The sequence below is a fragment of the Taudactylus pleione genome, unplaced genomic scaffold, assembly GCF_031769625.1.
Source record: "Taudactylus pleione unplaced genomic scaffold, aTauple2 ptg000479l, whole genome shotgun sequence".
NCBI lineage: Eukaryota > Metazoa > Chordata > Amphibia > Anura > Myobatrachidae > Taudactylus > Taudactylus pleione.
In genome coordinates this window covers 846,219-869,438 of record NW_028284881.1, presented here as the reverse complement: position 1 = coordinate 869,438, position 23,220 = coordinate 846,219, and the positions used below count along the sequence as shown (strand labels likewise).

The 23,220-nt window shown below is 41.3% G+C and overlaps 1 protein-coding gene across 9 annotated transcripts in view; it reads left to right on the top strand.

Moving 5' to 3' along the window:
- The first annotated feature begins 3,051 nt into the window (after positions 1 to 3,051).
- Positions 3,052 to 23,220, top strand: part of PITPNM2 (phosphatidylinositol transfer protein membrane associated 2) — a 371,894-nt gene continuing 351,725 nt past the window's right edge. For all 9 annotated transcript variants that reach the window (XM_088449121.1, XM_088449120.1, XM_088449123.1 and 6 more), the window contains exon 1: positions 3,052 to 3,392. The gene's annotated coding sequence lies outside the window, so the exon portion shown is untranslated. The remainder of the gene's footprint in view (positions 3,393 to 23,220) is intronic.

Sequence of the window (23,220 nt, the reverse complement as noted above, 5' to 3'; positions counted from 1 at the left end):
CCGTCCTGCACAGGGCATGGTTCCCCCTTGAATCGGCCCTGACTTTACACTTTCTCACTCTCCAAGGTTTGATACATCTCTCCTATGGTGGGAGAGATAGAGAAAGGCAGGACAAAGCAAACGTGTATGAGGGGATTGGGTGTGAGGGCCTGTTCTCTAGAACATCAACTATTTCCTAAAAAGTTTTGCTGGTGGGTTTTATTGATGGTAATATGTTCTGCAAAAATGTATATTTTGAATAATGACATAGGCCCTGATTCAGAGCCGGACGCTCTGACCAGAGCGCTCGGTCTGAATCAGGGCCCTCCTCCATTAAAATGGAGCGTCCTCCTGGACGCTCGTATAGCTGTGGGTCACCACCCACAGCATATACGAGCGTCCAAAAAGATGGTCGCGACGGAGACCCTGCGGTAGGGTCTCCCAGCCACCAGCCCTGGAGTGATTTTGGCTCTATCAGAGCCAAAATCACTCCCTAAATAATGGTGACCAGTTATAATGAACAAATGTACAGGATAGTGGCCCTGATTCAGAGCCGCTCGCTGCTGGCGGGCGCTCGCTCTGAATGTGGGCGTTTTTTTTTTTTTACTGCAGCCGCGCAAAGCTGTGCGAACGGCCAAGAGACCAATGCGATTATCGCGACCATCGGGCTTGCAACGAGACCCTGGGGTAGGGTCTAGCTGCCGCAAGCCCGAGTGGACTTCCTGCTCCAATAGAGTCAGCCCTCCTACAAATGCCAGGTGTTCCTAAGGGAACGCCTGCGTTTGTCCGGCCACCCCCCCCTACCCACCCACAAAATGGGGTGAGCTGTCAATCAACATCGACAGCCATCCTGTCTTGTTGCGAGCCCTGTAGCGACTGAACTTCAGTCGCTCAGCGGGGCTCGCGCATGCGCACGCCGGATGCGGCGCGTGCGCAGTGGGCAATAATTGAGCCGCTTGCAATCGCACAGCGCTTGCGAGCGGCTCTGACTCGGGCCCAGTGTCCCAAGTCAGCCACATAGTCTGATGTACCTAATTCATACTTGTCGATTTTTAATCTGCCCTCCCTGTGAGAGGCCCGGGGAGAGGCTGCAGTCGGGCAGTGATGGGAACGGGGCCGGACCATTTTTGCAATTAGGCCCCGCCACCTCTTGGTGAAACGCCGCGAGTTGCGCATATTCTAATAGGGACGGGGCCAAATTATGCGATTAGCATAGAATTGCGTCTTTAAGCCCCGCCCCCTCACGACAGACCGTGGATTTCAGGTAAGTTTCTCCCCATTCTGCCCACTTCACTAGGAAATGGGCGGGATGCGGGAGAAGTGCTTACACTTCCGGGGGTGTGGGGGCTACCCGAAAAATCGGAAGCTTCCCGCGACTTCCGGGAGTGTAAGCAAGTATGATATGTGTGTAAACAGAAAGGATGTCATTGACAGACATACATTAAGTTAATATCAAGTTAGTATTGCAGTTAGCAGGTGTGAGACACAGGAAGACAAATAGACAAAACCACATATTCTAACATTATGGGTTATATTTACTAAGCAGTGTTAGGAGACAGAGTGAAAAGTGATAAGGTACCAGCCAATCAGCTCCTAACTGCCATCTCACAGGCTGTGTTTGAAAAATGACAGTTAGGAGCTGATTGGCTGGTACTTTATCACTTTTCACTCTGTCTACTAACACCTCTTAGTAAATATACCCCTCTATTTTAAAGTAATGTACCAGTATCATAATAATCATTTCATTTAATACAGCTATGGATATATGAAGCATGTCAACATATTGTACCTAGATATCTATATTTTATATGTTGACATTTAAAATGTAGGTAACTGCACATAGTAGGGGTTCTCTCAATCACCCAGACACCGAGCAGATGAAACCAACGTGATGGTTTATTTTTCCACAGCACACAGAAATAGATAATATGTCAGGACAAGCAGTAAATCCAGTGAACGGGCAATAAACAGGTAGCAGTCCAGACAGAGGCAGTCCCAGTAGAGTATAATGTCCCAGAACAATTCCACAAAATAGCTAGAGACCCACAGTCCCCACAGTAGAAACTATCACTGATCACACAGCAGTGAATAGCGTATGTCCACTCAATCGCTTCCAGGACCCCACACGTAGAAACTATCAGAGATCACACAGCAGTGATAGTCCCTGGGTCCAAACAATTGATTCCAGGATCCCATACAGTAGAAGCTAATCACAGAACACACAGCAATGAATAGCGTATAGGTCCTTGCAGAATTTCCAAAGTATAAATCCACAGAACTGGTGATGCGTTCCACTAGTACCATGGCAGAGCGAGGCCTCTTAGCCAAAGTCAGCGACTAACATGTGGAGTTGCCTTCAGTGACCTGTTTTAAAATCTTCCAATTTCTCACGATATTGTGACCTCCCAGGGGGGGTTACATACTCTTGACATTTTGCCGACATTCCTGTGTGACTGGATCATGCAGCCCACCAAGAAACTCTGCATTCTGGCCAGACCAAATTGCAATATATATAGCACCTATCCTTGTGTATCAATGCCTGTTTCCCTATAGATTGTAAGCTTGCAAGCAGGGCCCTCTTACCTCTATGTCTGTCTGTTATTACCCTGTTTTGTTCTATCAATGTTTCCAATTGTAAAGCGCAACGGAATATGCTGCGCTATATAAGAAACTGTTAATATATAAATAAATAAATAAATATTAGGCCGACAATGAGAAGAAATACATCATAATCAGTTCCTAGATGTGTATATTTTCAATTTTAACATATGTTACACAGGTACCCCCAACATCTACCTGTGACAATATAAAATACATTTGAATAGATTTTATGTAACAGTTATATTATAACTCTATTATATATCTTAAACATATATGAAGTAAACAGAAACAAAATATAAGTTTATTCTTTAGTCTATATTGCACCATGTTGCGGTCTCGTTCTCTCGCCAGTAGGTAAGAAGCAGACAGAAGCTTTCGCTGCAGTACCAGATTACGCTCAGCAGATGTCACTGTCACCTCATCCATCCATTTTATGTGCTCCGCACCCCTCCCTGTCTCAGTGAGGGAATGTGATGCAGACTCCGTGTCAGCACTGTGGGCCAGGCTTCCTATTCATACCGAAGCTGTCAAACCAGTCCCTAGTGTCCGAATGAACCGCGCTTCCTCTACCCAAAACACGGCGGCAGGGGGTTAGGTAGCCGGGCACTGCCATTGCCTTGCAATGCGAGTCTTTTCCGACAAGAGGAAGCGTGCAATTCTGGAAGACGGCGCTGTGTAGCTGGTGCTGCGGGATGGGGTGCACGGATCTCCCGGGGGTGCTCACGCCGTGTATCCACTGAGCGCCCTGCACGGTGTAGGCCTGTGTGTCGCTGGCTAGGACGGGCAGGAGCGGTTCCCGCTGGCAGAGCGAGGTAGGTGCATCACTCACCGTGCACGTAGCCTGCTGCGCCGCCGCCGCCGTGTTCCCACTACACAGGGCACCATCCCCTCACTCATGTGCATGCAAGCAGCATCCATGGCATCATGTCTGGTACAGACCTTTCTATCTGTGGTGTGACATGATGCAGCATGCATGTCATAGGGGCTGCTGTGGTAATGCAGCCATGTCTGCCATAGACTACGCTCATGTGTGTGTCATCTGTACATACCATACCATGCCATGTTATGATTTAGCACCATGATGATTGTCATATAGTCTCCCGATGTAGGAATCCAATCCATATGTGTCATCGGATGCATCTCTGACATGTGGGGATCAGTGACTGTGGTATAGGGATGCCATTATGTACATTTAATTATTCTCCATGTAACAGATCTAATGCTAGTATGTAGACATCAGATAATAAAATGAAGATTTAATGCTAAATATCTATGTATGTCCCTCCACATCATCAATGCTGGTATCTATGGTGTTAGCTGATCCCCTGATTTATTTCTAAAAGATCTACATTTCAAGATTTGGTATAGAGTAGTAAATTATTAGAGGCGCACATTGCTGTTTTTCTTTTTTTATGACATGTAAGTAAATGCTTTACTGCCAGAGAAACCCATCATCATGTTGAAAATCTTTATTTAGGATTTAATTACAAATAGAGCATTTGATTTAGATTTTTTTATATAAAGAATATTCCTGTCACCTTGCTCTTCTTGCTGACTAACAATCCACCTTTTCCTCAAAGTATATGTGAATGTTTGCCACTTGAAATAGATTGGAGCATTTGCCACTTGATGCTGCTGCCAAGCACTAACTTGCTAAACTGATTTATTTCTGCGTGTAATATGTTTTTTTTTCCTTTTGTGGTTTTAATGTGTTTATAAATTACAAGAAATTGAAACTGGAAGACTGCCCACATAAATAAGGAGTTAGAGCCGTGGCCCCTTACATTGTTGCTGGGTATGAGCAGAATGTTGTTGATCTTCTGCCCATGTTATATGCCTTGTTACTCTGTTACAGGAGAAGGGTAGTTATATAACCCTTTCACATCGCAAACCCGGCTCTGACCTGGGATTTTGAACACGGATCCAACCCAGCTGCGAATTGGGTCAGACCCCTGCACCTTCGACCAGGTTATTCCCGGGTTGGCCCAGTTCACACTGAACCCGGGTCAGCCCTGTAAAACCCTATGAATATTATAAAAAATTTACTTTTTCAGGCTCACAAAGATAAGATGACAAAAGGGAGGGGTGGGTACTGCTCCCAGCATTGCAGGAATCATGGCTGATTGATTACCACTGTGTAGCCTGAGTTCATGAGTGTTTGTGCTTTACTGCTGTTTGATTCAGCCAGTGAGAGCATGATGCAGCTTCTGGCAGCATAGTGTACACTTCTTCTTCACTCCAATTAGCCTTCACTGTAATGACAGTAGTGGTATTAACCCATTACAGACTGCTGGAATTCTGCCTCTGCTGTTGTCTGCAGTGTGCTGCCTGTGTGTCTGGCTGGTGACATCATCAAGTGAGACCCAGGAACATCCAATCAGCTGTGTTTGCTCAGTCCCGGGTTGGGTAACCCAGGTAGGGCCTACGACCTGGCTCAGTCCAGTGTTCAACCCTGTTCGATTGCTGGGTTGCTCGATCCGGGAATTTTTCTGGTGGTGCGTTCACACTGCACCTCGACCCGGCAATATGCCGGGTTACTTTTGCGATGTGAAAGAGGAATAAGTTATGTCGTGTTAAGTACAGATACTGCATTCAAAATACCTGGCACCAAAATATGTTTATAATTTTAATTTTGGTTTGCGGATGGCTGGTAACGCAATGTATTTGCACAAACAGACTCTACATTTTATTCATTTGCTAAAGGTAGGTTTAAGCTTAATGTTAGTAATTATAAATATGTATTTATTTAAAATTATAATGTAAATATGTAATTTTTCCATTTTGCATTATGATGGATTTTGTGTAATAGCCAGGAAACATTGGATAAGGTTGGTAATATCCCGAATATCTGATTTGGTAAATGTGGCCGGTAGCAACTTATGGTTGGTCAATAGAATTATAATCAATTGGCCATTCAGTTCTGTACACTTACTTAAACTGAAGGCCTGACAGACTATACTCAAGGGGTCCACTCCAATTGTTTGTGATGATCTCGCAGGTGTAAGTCATCGCGACAACAGCTGCACTTGCAGCTGGCAGCCTGAACTCGCACAAAAGTGCTCGCAGTCCCATAGGGCTCTGAGCAAAATTGTGTGAATTTTGGGTGGGAGCGAGCCTGCAAGGGTTGCGAGATGCGGTCCTGTTGCCAGTGTTTTAATGCAGTGGCATTGGCAACTGGCACCCTTTTGCAAAACCATTGGATTGACCCCCTTGTGTGTATAGTCTGCAATCAATATATGTTTGCATGATTTTAGGATCTCTGAATATATGTGCTGATCCAATTCATTTGTTGAGCTCATGGGCGGTACAAATTCTACTGACTGCACAAGACCAGCTTTTCCTGGCAGAATGTACATATTAAGACTTATTAACATATATGCTTCATATAGCAAGAGCGTATTCCACAGCGTTTTACAACTAGGCATCCATCCCTAGATTAGTGGTTCTCACTTTTCGATCTGGGAACCACGGCCAGTCCTTCTGTATTATTTCTACCCTCAACATTTCCAATGAATATAATTGATATCAGATAAAATGTTTTGTTTAGGTGCCTATATATATATATATATATATATATATATATATATATATATATATATATTAGAGCAAAACTTGCTATAAACAAGATTTAGAAAAAATGTACAGAATAAATTGCACTTATTATATATTACAATTTATTAAAAATATATAATTGACAATAACTATAGTTATGCTTTCTTTTATAAGGATACAGGGATAGACTTTTTAATTTCTGTGATGCACGGGGCTAAAGATTCCTAAAATATTACCTTCCCTGTATTTCATTTTAGGGAGAAATTAATCAAAGCTTGGAGAGAAATAAGGTGGAGAGAGATAACATACCAATCAATCAGCTTCTGTCATTTTACAGGCTGTATTTAAAAAAGGACAGTTAGGAGCTGATTGGTTGGTACTTTATCTGTCTTCACTTTCTCTCTCTCTCCAAGCTTTGATATATCTATCATCTGGATGCCCTGCCTCACCATTGCAGAAAAGTTTTTCTGAACATGGTATTGAGTGTCCCTGGGGGGATACTAGTACTCCAGACTGAGAATGGTTGCTCTAGAGTAACCTTTCCTCCCTGTTACAGAGTGTGTGTGTGTGTGTGTGTGTGTGTGTGTGTGCGCGCTCCACCCAAAATTAAATATGAGTTTTGGATGGATGTGAAGACGTTAATTTAGAATAAGATTTTTTTTTAACCCCTCTGTCCTTTGCAGGCAGGGGGTTACTCTGGAACATGCTTATGTTGGAAACATTACAAAATGTTACTTACATCGAGGTTCAACCTCCTACTATTTTTACACCCCGATTATATAGTAACGGGTGCCATACAAATTGTCGACAATGATTTGGTCAACATGCAAATGGTCGACCTATTATTATTTTTTTATTGTACCAGTCGACCTTCTGTACCATCTAACTTTTTTCTGTGTCAACCTTTTGGGGTCGACCAAGTTAGTGTCAACCTTTTTATTGTTGACCTTTTGTATCATGCCCTTCATTAACATATTTTAATTTCTTATTGTAAGGTAATGCTGGTTTAGCTTCTTTTGTCCTAAAATAATTGTGAGAATGAGGGCACAGTGGGGCTTACCTTATCCCTGGGTCACATCTGAGTGATTTAAAAATAATGTTTTTACCACATTTCTTGCAGTGGCCCCAGAAATACACTTTTATGCAAAAGTTCATCTGGCAGTGCATCTATGGAACCTCACAGGTGACAGATAACTCACGTCCTTTTATGGGCCTGGGGGGGTGGGCTGAGTGCCCTCCCCTGTAAATGTGTTCTGTACTGCCCTTTATATCACCTAAGTAATGTCACATTGTAAAACTAGGTCTAAGTTGCATTTTTGTAGATCATAAGTAACTTTTGCTGACAGTGAACAACTAATTCTTGACCTAATCTTGTGGATGTGCCATTGTCAGAGTACATGTTACAAAGAAGATATGTACTCTAACAATGAGGAATTTTGGTCCCCTGTAGTGTGTTGCCTTGTGCACCATAGGCATGTGCGCACAGTGACCACTCATCATCAGAAGACCACCCCTGCTTCAATGTGGCTAGATATTTAAAATAAATATAATAAAAGTATACATTATCTTGTTATTCATCAATAGAGCCAGAATAGCATAAGGGATCCTTAACCAGATCCAGACTTGCATGAAGTGTTTAGGGCAGAAAATAAGTAGTAGATTTGGCATAAACCATGGTGATGTCACAGGAGCTAAAATGGCTGTAATGCTGATGGTCTAAAGAAGATTCTCAAACTCTGTCCTCGGGACCCCAAACATTGCATGTTTTCCAGGTCTCCTCACAGAATCACAAGTGAAATAATTAGCTCCACCTTTGGATCTATTGTGTCAGTGAGTAATGAATACATCTGTGCACCTGCTGAGTGACCTGGAAAACGTGACCTGTGTGGGGTCCTAAGGACTGAGGGCCTGATTCAGAGCCGAACACTCTGACCAGAGCGCTCGCTCTGAATCAGGGCCCTCCTCCATGAAAATGGAGCGGCCTCCTGGCCGCTCGTATAGCTGTGGGTGACCACCCACAGCATATGCGAGCGGCCAAAAAGATGGTCGCGATGGTCTTGACCATCGGACTTGCGACGGAGACCCTGCGGTAGGGTCTCCCTGCCACAAGCCCTGGAGTGATTTTGGCTCTATCAGAGCCAAAATCATTCCCACTGACATCTTTAGTGATGTCAATTGGGCCGGCTTGAGACGGTAGGCTTTCCCATGGGAACGCCTCCGTATGGCCGGCACGCCCACCAAAGGGGGCGTGCTGTCAATCAACATCGACAGCACGCCCCCTTTGTTGCGAGACCCGGAGCGATGGAAAGCCCGTCGCTCCCCGGGTCTCGCGCATGTGCACGACGGAGCTCCCTCCGTCGTGCCCATGCGCAGTGGGGAACATCGACCGACTTGCGAGCGTACTGCTGCTCGCGAGTGGGTCTGAATGACCCCCTGAGTTTGAAAACCACTGGTCTAAAGAATTGTCAGTGAATGGACCTCTACATACCCTTTCAAATAAGCATTCCATTTGGTGCTTTCTGCAGCTTTCACAAGTAACACCCAATACTTAATACACTTTGCTGTAAGGAGGTTTTGAGAACGTTCTGTTGAAAGCGTGAATAAAATAATTTTTTTTCCTTTTGTTTCATATTTCAACCCCTGTGTATACAGGGCCTAACACAGCTACAGTGGAATTTCAGCTTAAAACTAAACAACGTATTTTACTTTCACATCTGAAAATTTCAGTTTGGAGATTTATGTATATGTGCATTCAACAAGAGTGAGAGCACCTTTTGGTGTCAAGGTTGGGGCTTGTTGACACATGTGCACTGGAAAAATGCATAAAAACGTATGAAAATAATGTGCTTTATGTACATTTTAATGATGCATTTCTAACATGTTTTCTATGTGCTGTCTGTGCATTGCGCTACCAGTGCAGATTCTGTTTGTACAATGCATTAATAATACAGGTCTGCAAAATTTAAGGTATTAAAAGATTTTTTAATAATACTTTTATATTCTTGATTATACTCCTGTGTACATCAAGAAATAGTATATTAAAACAAATTACCACATCACATTTACCTATAAGGGGGTTATATTCATTTTTAAGAAAAAACAAGAGGTTTAATTGTTTTTGACATATTTATTGTGAAATACGAAGAAGTGTAGATGATATCACTGTGTTTTTGTCTTAATTACATAATAAAATAACAATAAAATCAAACAGTAATAGAAACAAAACCATAATTATTTATAAAATCGTTAATATCTTGTTTTTTTTGTCTTCAAACTTTGTTTTGTCGCTTATAAGCTTTTTCTGTGTCGTCTGTGTATCATCCAGCAGTAGTCAGCCATCATGCTGACGTCCCAATGACCCTGGTAACTTCTTTCTACATCTTTAACGTCTTGGTGGAACCATTCACCCTGTTCTTCACTGTAGTCTCCAAGATTATTCGGGAAATGCTCAATATGGGAAATATGGTGGTAGGCACGGGTTAAAATGAGCCGGCACAGGGCAAAACTGTGTTGCATCTGTTGTATTTGGTTCCACCTTCACCAGCTCACCTTGTTGTTGTGGTGTGTGTGTGTGCGCGCCTGTAGACAGTATGGGGTTTAGGCCCTTTGTAAATTTCAGCTCCAGGACCATGTGGACCTTAATCTTGCACTGTACGGGGGGAAGTTTTATGACTAGAAGTGAATTGTAACGTTCTATACTACTGACTGAATTCATTTAAGACAATGTTTTATAATAAATGTAGGCAGAATACATTTATTACTTTAAAGAATATGAAAAAAATTACTTCTTCATAAATACACTTTTTGCAGAAAAACGTGATGTGATATGCAAAATCATTTTTGTGTTCAAAAGCCAAAAATCTATAAGTATCACATAAATTCATTAAAAAAGCTTTTTCATTGCAGACCTGTGTAATGTATGATTAAATTTTTTTTTAGCTAGTATTCAAAATTTTTAAACTTTGTATTCTAAAATTGTAATGCCATGTGGTGGGAGCATACTTATGAGAAACCATGTGTCTTGTTTTTGTCATGTGGTTTCTAAGGGGGGGGATATTTATCAAATCTTGGAGAGAGATAAAATTGTGGGAGATAAAGTACTAACAAATCTGTTTCTAACTTACATTTTACAGGCTATTAAGGGGCCTATGTATCAAAGCTTGATGAGAGATAAAATTGTGAGAGAATCGGCTCCTAACTGTCATTTTTCAAACACAGTCTATAAAATGTAAGTTAAAAGTTGATTGGTGATTTAGATCTCACAATTTTCTCTCTCATCAAGCTTTGATACATAGGCCCCTAATTCTTATTTGCTATGAAACCGTGTAAGGGTGCATTGTATTCAGTAAAAGGTACAGTAGGGCATGCACAAACAAGTACATGAAGTAGATTTATGCAGATTACTGTAAATGAACAAACCTTTATAATCATCACAAACATGTATAAATGTCTTACTTTCTCAGCATGCACTTTTTGGATTATTTTCTTGAAAATTGTGGTGTGCAGTGCCAGCTATGTGGTTCTACCATTTGGGATGGGGAGGCTAGCATTAAAGTTTACTGACATTAGTTTCCCATTTAATAGCTGGTTGGGAAATTGTATATATAAATACAGATACATGTAAAGAGCAAACTTTGAATGTATTCTTACTTGCCATATACGGAACCTCAAACCTCAGTTATAAAAATTAGGATTTGCTTAATGTTGTGTTTAAGAAATACGACCATGGAACAGTTCTTGTTGCAATAGGTTTACATTATTTGTCAAATACTAGTAGACTGAAATTATTAATTAGTATTAGGGAGTTTAGCAGAGTTAGGTTTGGGGGTGGGCCTAGGGTTAGGCACCCCTAGGGGGGAGGTTTAGGCACCCCCAGGGAGGTGTTAGGTTTAGGGACCGGTAAGGGGGCGGTTAGGGTTAGGCACCACTAAGGGAGGGGTGGGGGGGTGGGGGAGGTTAGGGTACTTACCTGCCCCTGTCGGGATCCTGTCGGGCATGCGCTGTCGGGATTTGAACCGGCTAAACAGCCATCAGCAATTCAATCCCATTCCATCACCATCATATTCCGTTGCACTTTACAAATGGGATGAAAGGTGAGCCCAATTATTGTCACTTTGGCTTTAACTATTATAACCAGAATTTGTACACATGGGGGCTGCAAAGCTGTTCACATACACAATAAATCCTTATTAGATTTGACTGGTTATGTTCTTGCCATCTCGTCCTGGGTGTGGCAGAGCTTTCTGGGGAAGATGTACTAAGCCTTGGAAAGTGATAAAGTACCAACCAATCAGCTCCTATCACTCTCCACTTTTCATGGCTTAGTACATCTCCCCCAGAGTGAGAAAGATGAGGGGAAAACAATGACTTGGGTTTAGTTAGTGGCCAGAGGATATGTACTAAACTTTGAAAAGTTATAGAGGGCCCCATTTATTAACGAAGGTAAACACCAACGGCATTTTTCGTCTAGTATCATTGTGATACAAACGAAAATGCCACTAGTATGCTGCCTAGCGACGGCTCCTGTGTAATGCGCATGCCTACAAGGCTTAGCTGAAGCCGGAAGGGCAGCGCCGGGGCCTAATTGGGACCGCATCACTCTTGCCATCTAAAGATGAACGAGAACGATGCTTTGACAATCAGTGGTACTCTAAGATGCTTGTTAAATACAGAAAAGATGTCATAACCCCTTTAGCAAGGGGTTATGCTTCATTAATAAATGTGGCTGAAAGTGCCAACCAATCAGCTCCTAACTGACATTTTTCAAGCACAGCTTGTAAATTGACAGGAACTGATTGGTTGGTACTTTATCACTCTCCACTTGATCACTCTTTAAGGCTTAGTACATCTCCTCCAATTTCTGTTAATAAGATATCCCTTGTTATCCCTTAAATCCACTGCCTAGGTGTCATCCTTGCTTCTTCCCCCACCCTAAAGGTGCATATCCACTACATGACTAATGAACGACTGTACGATAACAACATTGTTCATTATACTGTGCAGTGGATAATGTGCCCACACTGAATATGTTATTCAGTGCAGGCACCCTCCCTCATCCCCGAACATGCACAACCTGTCGTTATCATCAGGTTGGGCATTATGTTAAGACGATGACCGATGCAGACAACGACCAGCAGGAGCCCGCATCGCTGGTCGTTGCCTGCGTATTCACTGCACGATTAATGAATGATTGAATGATAACGATGTTGTAATCGTTCAATCGTCCATTTATATCGTGTAGTGGATATGCGTCTTAACTCCCTCACTTAAAATATGTCTCAAACACAGTAGAGACCACGTACAAATTAAAAAAAAAAAAAATATATATATATATATATATATATATATATATATATATATATATATATATATAAAATATATATTTTTTACTAAAAAGCAACTGTTCTGCCATATTGACTATTTAGCCATTGGGGCTCTATTTTAGTGTTAACTATGGGTGATAGTTCCTGTGAAGAAAATGTATCAAGTACTGGAGAGATAGAAAGTACCAACCAGCTTTTGTCATTTTACAGGCTGTTTGAAAAATTACAGCTAGGAGCTGATTGGTTGGTACTTTATCTCTCTCCAAGCTTTTATATATCTCCCCCTTTATTTACTATGATGCAGATAAATGGTATAATACCTATAAATCTTGAAGTGGATATTTGTAAAAAAAAAAAAAAAAACTTTAGATGTGATTTTTGTTTCCTTTTTATATCTGCTATTGTATATAATCTATACAGTATGTGTGCATATAGATTTATGGCTGCCTTATAAACTTACTGGTATTCTCTACCAGTTATGATATAAATTTATGGCAATTGTATTTGAATAGTTGTATAATGCAGATTATTTATTAACAGTTATTTACATTGTGAACACACATAGGGAACGATGCAATTGTTTTCACCAGTGACTGTGACCAATGGGCCCCCCGACTGAGCAATTCAATTGTTGCTCCGTTCGGGAGAGAATAGCCGCGGATGGAAACACTTCTGCTCGCACCCTCCTGAGGTGGTGAGCAGAAATGTGCGCTAGCTCCATGGTGTGGGCGTGCTATCCAGAACTTTAGATGGGTTTAGCCGTTTTTCGTACATGGGCACCCAAAATCAATTGAATTGTCCCCCAGTGTATGCTGTGCTTTACAGAGGAGAATAGTTAGTCATTCATATCAGTACTTGCCCTAGTGGAGCTTACAGTTTTATATTCCCTGCCACATGGACATTGGAAGCCAATTACCCAGCGTACCCAGAGGAAGCCCATGCAAACACAGGGAGAACATACAAGCGCACAGGATAGAGCCCTGGTTGGATTAAAACCCATGACTCCATGAAGCATCAAATCTAACTATTGTGACAAATGTCTACAATACATCAGAACCTAGAGATGTGACTACTGTTTATATTAACCTGTATATATCCGTATTAACATAGTTACAGTATATCTTTTTATTTGAATAAATTATCGTTTATTAATTTGGTACTGCCGTTAGACTTTCCTGATCAATGCCATGGATTCTCTAATAAACCCATCTGAATTATGCAATTATTCTGGCAAACACTTGTCACTGCAAGCAAATATATCAAGACGATTTGGCTGTTTCTGAATATACTGGCAGCATTTGAAATATATGTTGCAAAACAGGATTCATTGGTCAGACTACGCACAAGGAACCATACTTAAGTCTTCAGTGGCAAAACATCCATAACAGATTGTTTGTTACTGTGCCGCTTTCACTTTCCAAAAAGCAAAGCCTTATTATTTTTATTAGCCTAGTTAACATACAGTTATGTACCTGAGTGAATTGCAGAGTTTTTCATTACGCATTTAGTGAATGATTTGACGACTGCTAAGTCTAAAGGCCGTTACTCACTACTACTTATTCTAGGTCTCTCTGCTGTATTTGACAGTGTTGACCATTATCTTCTTATACGACAAACACTACAGTCCCTAGGTCTTCAGGACACAGGGCCTGATTCAGAGGTGGACGAAATTCCTATATTTTTGTAGTTTGCCAATTGTTTGTATGTGCCGCGATGGTCTTCTAACAATGGTCGTAGTGTGGATTAGAACGCAGAGTGATTGACAGACTGTGACCATTTGTGGAGATAACCGGGTGTGTCGCAGCCAGTATCTGCATTCTCATTTGCAGCTGTACTGTGACTTTGTTGCGACCGACATTCTGAGCAACCATAAGGATGCTAGGAGGTCCAATAGTGTGACAGATGTTCACCTGATGGTGCATCTTTGTACGCAAGCGGCAGTTCTGAGAACCCGGCAGTGGGTGTACAAAAAAACGGAGTCTGCAACATTTGTATACCTCTCAGATCCGTTGCGTAGGAAGATGCAACTACGATGCGATTAGCTTCCACCTCTGAATCAGGCCCACAATCCTATCCTGGTTCTCATCCTTCTTATCAGATCACTCTTTCAGGGTTCTATTCTCTGGATCCACCTCTTCTATAAGTTGGAGTACCGCAAGGCAAAGTCCTAGGTTCTTCTGCTTTTCTCATTCTTTACCATGTCTCTTGGCAAACTTATCAGGTCTTTCGAATTTCGGTATCAACTACCATATATGCAGATGATACGGAAATCCACCTATGCTCCATATCTGTGACCATCTGTATTGGTCCGAGTTACTGAATGTCTTTTTGCCATTTCATCTTAGATGTCATATCACCACCTCAAACTTAATCTTTCTAAAACAGAATTAATATATGCACAAGCCAATAGTACTTGCCAACCTGATATCTTGATCACTGTTGATAGCTAAAAAAATCAACCCTACCCCTTAAGCATGCTACCTACGTGTTATCCTGGAATCTGAACTGTCCTTTGTTTCCCACATTCAATCTGTTTCCAAATCCTACTTAGTTAAAATTCAGACACTTCAGTACTTCAATAAATTAAAATAGTAAAGTATACTTCCTTCTTTCTTAATATATAAACTATTTGCTGCTTCTACTGAGTATCTCTGATATACTCCCCTCAATAATACATAGGTAATATTATTTTGTAACAAGAAGTAGCGCAAAAATTCATATAATCCAATATTTAATAAATATGTATACATGCACTCAAAAATGTATTATAAACAATCCACATTTATACATAACACCATAAAAAAATATTTCAGTCTGTTTGCAATCTAAAGTGCAAAAAAGTATTCACAAGATGCACTAAGGAAGGGAGGTTGGAGATGAGCATTAAAAAACCTGACAATATAAATTGGAGACAAAGGCATACTTTGGGGTTTATAGAGAGAGCCTTTCAATAGCAACAACATTTATCGGCTGCTCATAATTAGGTTATGCAAGGTTTGACTTTTTTTCTGCTACTTTTTTGCACTTTAGATTGCAAACAGATTGAAATGTTTTTATGGTGTTCTATATAAATGTGGATTGTTTATAATACATTTTTGAGTGTATGTATATATATTTTTATGAAATATTGGATTGTATGAATTTTTGCGCTCCTTTTTGTTACAAAATAACATTAACTTTGTTTCCAAATTCTGTTACATACATTGAAAAAAAACATATCTAGAATATGCCCGTATCTTACACAAGAGACTGCAAAACCTCTATTTCATGCACTCATCTCCAGCATTAATTATTGCAATAGTCTTCTTACTAACCAAAATCGGACTTTCACCACTACAATCTATTTTGAATGCAACTGCGAAGCTGATCTTCCTCACTAAACATTCGCCTGCTGCTCCGTTCTTTCAGTCTCTCCATTGATTACCTGTATTCCACCAAATTCAATATTAAACACTATTACTTTCACATAAAGCTATTAATCAAACTACACCAACATTCAACTCTTCGCTTACTCTCAAAATATCTCCAAAATCGACCTCTCTGCAAAAGATCTGCATCGCTCATCCTCACTCATTACTTGCTTCCATTCACTGTTAAATGACTTTTTGAGGCTATACCCATTCTGTGGAATACCCTCGCACGCACAATAAGACTTTCAGCTAATCTCAAAACCTTCACGCTTTCCTTGAAAACTCACCTCTTCAGGCAAGTTTATCAAATTCCAGAAACGCCCACATAACCTCCATAAGCTATGCTACACAATTACATCTCCTCTATACAGTCCATACTCTACATTACTTTACATATATTCTCTTAATTCACTTTCACATCCCGCTGAACCTAGGTTAACTTTCCTGTGTGACTGTATCATACAGCCCTCTGCGATCTAGCTGGACCAATACACTGAAGTGGCAAAAGTCATGGGATTGATGCCTAGTATTGTCGGATCCCCTCTAGCCCATCGAAGTGAGCAACTCGATGAGGCATCGATTCCACAAGTAGACAGAAGACCTCTGGAGAGATGTAAACCCATGCCATCTGCATAGCTTCCCACAGCTCCCTGATAATTGTAGGTGCAGGATCTTGGGTGTGAATGGACCTCTCCGCCACTTCCCATAAATGCTCAATTTAGCTCATGTCTGGTGAACTGGGTGGCCACACAATTCGTCGTAACTCTCCAGAATGGTCCTCGAACCAATTCTGTATAACGTGGGACCAATGACAGGGTGCATTATCCTGCTGCTGAAATATTCCATCGTTGTGGGGTTACATGAAGCCTATGAAGGTCTGCAAATGGTCATCAAGCAATACAACTTAGCGGTTACTGAGCAACGACATGTTCAGGCGAACCCAACTCATGATACGTGAACACCCCACACCATTCTGGAACCACCACCAGCCTGCATTGTGCCTTGTTGACAACTGGAGTCCATGGCCTCATGGGGTCTGCGCCACACCCGAACCCTACCATCAGCCCAAAACAACTGGAAACGTGAATCATCGGACCTTGCCACATGTTGCCAGTCCCCCATGGTCCAATTAGCGATGCCTCAAACCTAGGTTTTGCGCTGTGACTGGTGTTGTTGTGTTAACAAGTGTACTCTGATGGGTCCTCTGCTCCCATATGCAATGGAAACTAAAGAACGCTGCACTGTCCTGCTGGATATGTCTGGTACCTCCTGCATTGAATGTGGATGTGATCTTAGGCATTGTCGCTTGTCTGTTACCCCAGACAATTCTGGCCACATGCCACTGGTCACAATCATTAAGCACCCATGGTCGGCCACTGCGCTGTCCACGGTGGGTGGAAATACTTTAATGAGGTATTCCCGGAACACATGTGACATTGTAGATCACGGAATGTTGAATGTACACACAACTTTGGAAATGGAATGTCCCATTCTTTGCTCACCCACTATCATGCCCCGTTCGAAGTCTGATAATTCACGCTGCCTTGCCATGAGCAGCCTAGTCGGTGTTCCAACTGACTCGAGAGAATTCGGATTACAACTGATGCAGGTCTGAGCATTTCCAAGACGTCACAATACTGTGACGCCACCTACCATTACTTTTACATATTGTTATTCATGACTTTTGCCACTTCAGTGCATGCAATATGTAGCACTTATCCTTGTGTATCAATGGCTATTTCCCTTTAGAATGTAAGCTTGTAAGTAGGGCTCTCTTAACTCTGTGTCTGTGTCTGGTCTTATTCAGTCTTGTTCTATTACTGTTTACCAGTTGTAAAGTGCAACGGAATCTGCTGATGGTATATAGTTATTACATGGTTATTACATAAATAATAATGTAAATACAGTTTAATCGTTACAGAGACGACAAGTAATATTATGGGCTTTGCTATACACAAGGTCCTGTTAAGCTGATGCCTGATTACTTGCCATGGATTATCACACATTTAGATAAGTTATAGGTCACAACACCTACAGTATGTGTGCAATGCAGCACTGCTTATTAGAGTAGTTATTTAGACGTATAGTATAGAGGTTTCTAAATGCGGCCCTCAAGGCACCCCAACAGTTCAGGTTTTAGAGATATCCATGGTTAAACATAGGTGGTTAAATCAAATTAAATGAGTTACTAATTAATGGCTCCATTTACTAAGGAAACCTTACCCCTTTAGCGCTCACTAAAGGGGTTATGCCACCTTTCTGCATCAAATAAACAGTGGTAATCTAAGATTACTGCTGTTTTCACAGCATCCCCTTTGCCGGTAATGGAGACCCGGCGGTGCTTTTCCAGCTTCAGCAAAGCCTTCCAGGCACTGTCGGGTCCCCGTGTCATGCGCATTACACTGGAGCCCCGTTGCTGGCAGCGTTAGGCTGCCAGCAGCCCAGTTGAGGACCAGGATGAGGATTTCACTGGACCTCGCCGGAGGGGTAAGTATTAATAAATACTAGTGCCATTTTCGTTTGTATCACAGTGATACTAAACAAAAATTGCTGCTGGTATTTTCATTTGTTTATAAATGGGGCCCTAAGTCACCTATGGTCAAGCATGGATATCCTTAAAACCTGGACAGTTGTTCCCTGAGGACCGAGTTTGGGAACCTCTAGTATAGTACATTATCAAGGTTGCTTTTGTCTTCTGTTTTTCTGTAGTGGACATTACCCTTTGAATTTAAAATGTCAGGATTCACAGATGTGCAGCTAATAATTGCATGGGATTAGCATTAACTTTTAAAAAACCTCTCACATGCATGATAGGCAATTTATATAGATTCAAAAGATAACTCATTTTTCACCAATGCTTTGTTAGTGTTGAGTAAAAATATCTGACCGTTGTTTGCAGCGCACCCTTCCATATCTCGTGACCTTTAACATGAACAGTGGAGATGACCTTTTATTTTATAGGTTGAAGTAATTTTTATGAAATTGACACCTATAAATCCACTGGGATTTACGGACATTACAGTACTGATGCATGAGCATGGGGCACTGCGTACCTCATGTCTCAGTGCTCACTAGTTCTTAGTAAGTTAAGCTCATCATTCAACCTTCAAAATAGAGAATTATTAGAGGAAAGTACAGAGCTCTATTCTGGGGTGGGGAGCTGGAGAAGGTAATGAAGGGTGTTAGTAGAAGAGGAGCTGATAAGGGAGAAATCTGGATAAATAGTGAGTGCCAGATCACGTATATGGTACACAAAAGGAAAACATGCATGAAAAATTGGATGATACAAGAAACCGAGAAAGAGGAACTGAAGAGCAACACAGGTGCGGAGAAAAAGGGGAGGCACGTGTGACAGGCTTGATCTGTGCATGCTTCTGGGTCTCATAGTACAGCCTCCTATTTAAATTTAGCAGAAATCTTTAAGATGATCGTCAGGTGTTTATTAGAGCAAACGATATATTGTTAACGATTTGAAAATCGTTAACAATGAACGATATATCGTTTGGTCATTGGTAAAATTGCACAGTGTGTATGCACTATATTATTAGTCCAGGAGTTTAGGGGAAATCGTTGACAACATTGCATCATTTACAAGTCGTTTAATGTGTACTGTGACTTATTGTGCTTGTAAAGAATGGAGATTGTGCCAGAGAAGCAGCAATAGAGTCATGTGATCATGTTTGATACAATGCTCAGGAGATGTCTATATGCTGCTGTCCATACTTACATTTTTCATCAAGATGGTGCGTTTTACTTTACTTTGATGTTTCATTTCAACACCATTGAGTTGACTAAATGAGAACGGAACAAAACAGAATGTGCTACCTACATTATAAATCAGGAAACGAACTACGTTGTCAACCCAAAGATATGATTGGTGCCATTAGTCAGTGTGTTCTGTTTTACTGCATTTTTCATTTACTTTGCATGCATCTAAAATGCCTGGAAACTGTGAGAACTGCATAGGTATGAATTCAGACTTGTGATTGGGCCAAGGACACTGCGTGTTGTACAAACTGTTGCCAACCCTCCGCTGGGATTTAGGATTTTATCTGTGGAGAAGGTTTATTGTCCCCTACAGTAGTTCTGTAATTGGGCAATCATTCAGAGTGGAGGAGAATGCTGCACGTTTACTCAGAACAGAATAGTAATTGTGTAATTAAAATTAATTTTCAGTTGATTGTCTTCCTTGGTTTCCAAGCGTGGCTCAGGATTATATATTTTAATGCCAGAAGCACAAGCTTTATTTACTGTATATTGCTTCAAGTAGACTTGTCATCTCCACATAAAACCATTCTCTTGTGCATAAAATATTAAATCCTCTTTTTTTTTTTTTCCCACATTATTTATTCAGGGAGAGGAGGCCTGATTTCCGGCAGCTGCAGAGCTGACTGTCGTTTTTGTAACACTTTTATATGAGGTATTCATTTGTGAGCATCGGTGTGCTACAGGTCTCCGTTATCACCACAAATTACGATGAATTGAGTACTTTCTCAGTTTTCTCTTTTTACTGTACATACTTCAGTATCATGCAGTTCTATTAGCCAGGTCACTGACATACCATTAAAGCAGACGTCGTCAAGTAAGCAGCATGATTGATCTGTGGCGTTATACCAAAGGCATCCTTATATCAGTCACTTTCCTAGAAACATAAAATAGTGTGACTGAAAAACATTAAAAAGACAGAAAAAAATATATATATCGGCATACTAAATTTCAATATGTACTTGGGTACAAATGTATCCTCATATATCTATCCTTTCTGTGCATATGGCGCGAGATGCCTGGCACGATTCCCCTGCTGTGCTCTCTTTCTTTAATTTTGTGTCTTAGGTCACATATAGTGTACTAGGTACTAAGGATTAGTTTTGATATCACAGAGGTATTAGTGAAAAGTCACATATAAAGAACCATTGTGCAGGTGACTCGTATTGGACCTGTCTTTTGCCTTTTTACACAGACTGCATACTTGTTTTGCTCATTTTTGCTACTTTTGCCTCAATTTTAGGTCTTAATTCACTTATAGTGTACTAGGTACTTAGGATTAGTGTTTTGGTGCAGCTAACTCTGTGGTGTGCTAAATTGGGCTATTCAGTGTGATTTGAGCATAGGTGTATGTGGACATTGTATTTCTCCTTTGAGGCTATTGTTACCCACCAAACATGTTGATGTAACCCACCACTGATACTTACATGCACTATTAAGGAATGGGCAGGGTGCAGTCTTTTGTTGGGGTGTGTGTGCATGTATATATGTATGTATGTGTGTGTATATGTGTGTATATATATATATATATATATATTATATTGCAAACTAACAATTATGTTGCCATTTGACATGCTAAATAATGACTGTTAATGTTTTACATTGTCATAGATTCACGCCGGCCTATTACCTTAGCCTGCTGCTCCATAAAGTTTTATGTTCAAATTGATAAGTGCTAATGTGTGCAGCTATCTTATCAGAGTTTAATTGCCCCAACTCACTTCTTGCTTCTGTATATTTGCTGTGTTTGTAAGCTTCATATTTGACAACTGCAATTCTAATGTAACTTGGAGACTAATTTATGATTTATTGTTGACTATATTTTCTCATTAGATTTGAAAGTCTTTTGGGAATGCTTTTTCTTCCAGACTTAGCGTGAACCTGTCACCATGAATTAAAATTTTTTTCATTGAGTAATTATTTTTATATTTTTATTGTCTTGATTATTTACTTTAGTGTGATGTATGATCATTCTCTGGTGTTTGGTGCTCACTGATATTAAATAGAGCTGACAAGAAATGAGAATAAGGACGCAGATTTGTCAGATGTATTAGTGGGTTTATATGGATCAGTTGGCCAAACACAGCTGGGGCAGTTATATTATGGACTGAGCCAATATTAATGGTGATACATCCTATCAATTCACCTGGAGCTAATAACTGCACTGAGACATAGTGGAGACATTTTGTGCATTATACCTTAGTGCTGTTGATTGTCCTAGTGAGTAGATAGATATCTGTCTGCGTAAAGGAGAGGTCCATATTAAAGGGGATGTAGTCAAAAGGTTGACAGTGACAATGTCGACAGTTATGATGTCAAAATTGTTAAAATGTCGAAGGGTGTGGAACCACTTGCTTTACGAAAACACTCTACCTCTTAAAGGCATTCAAATTGGGTCAGTTGAACTTAATGTTTCGCTATTTGCTGACATGTTGCTGTATGCCTCAGATCCCGATGCTTGCATGCCTATAGTAACTGACTTGGGGTCGGATTCAATTAGCCACGATAATTAACCGCGGGCTTATTGGTCGTCCAGGGCTATTCATTTACAGCCTGCAATAACCCTGCAGGCTGCACTTAATGCGGATTTCGGTTTGAGCCAGAGGGAGACTCAAAACAGAAATCCGTGGTAAAGAGCCCTTACTGTGGGTGCCTCAAATGCATTAACCCATACCTCTGGGTACTTATCTTGGAACCTATAGGTTAAAGTGCATTAGCCGTAATTTTACCGTGTGAGGAATAGGGGTTGTATTTGAATAGCCACGGTCGTAATAGCCTGGAGCTACCGCCCTTTTCTTCATGCGGTTAATTACCGCAGCTATTTGAATACGACCCATAATTTTATTTATTTTGCAGGTTACAAAGTCAATCTAAATAAATCAGAGATCTCCAGATTGGTATAGATGCAGATTGTTTTTTAAAACCCGGTGTCTTAAGTCGATTTCACCTTGCTAAACAACATTTTAACTATCTTAGCGTTCTAATTCTTAGTGATTTAAACTACTTTTCTTTTGCAGGGTCCATAGGCTCCACAGAGAGACCTTGGAGTGTAGGTGATGGAACCGAATCCGGGCACCACTCAGTTAAAGCTTTCAGCTCCCAGGATGCGCTGGGTCCACTCTCCCTATACCCCGCCCCTGAGCCAGAGGCACCTCAGTTTCGTTGGTGCCTAGCCAGAGTCGGGTCACCATTTCGCAGGGGGGGCTGTTTAAGGCAGCCCCTAAAGCTTATTTCTTTTTGTGATTTTCTTTCTTTTCTTATTACAGCTAGAGCGCGCAGCAGCAGACTGTCCGTGGGACGTCACCCCTCCGTTGCCGCGACACCAGTACTGATCTGGGGATCTCGGTGGGCGATCCTGGGGTCAGTGCTAGCCAGGGCCCCTGTAGAGGACCCAGACTGCGCCCGGACATCAGGGGACAGGTAAGGCGGAACGGCGCTCGCGGTGACCCGCACGTTATGGCCGTCGAAACCTCTGGTTTCAGGGGACAGACCGGAGGTGGCTGAGTGTGGACGCGGACTCCGGCCATCGCGCTCCACTGGACTACCAGGGACAATTTAGTGCGGGAAACCAGTGTCCCAGGGGTTAATAA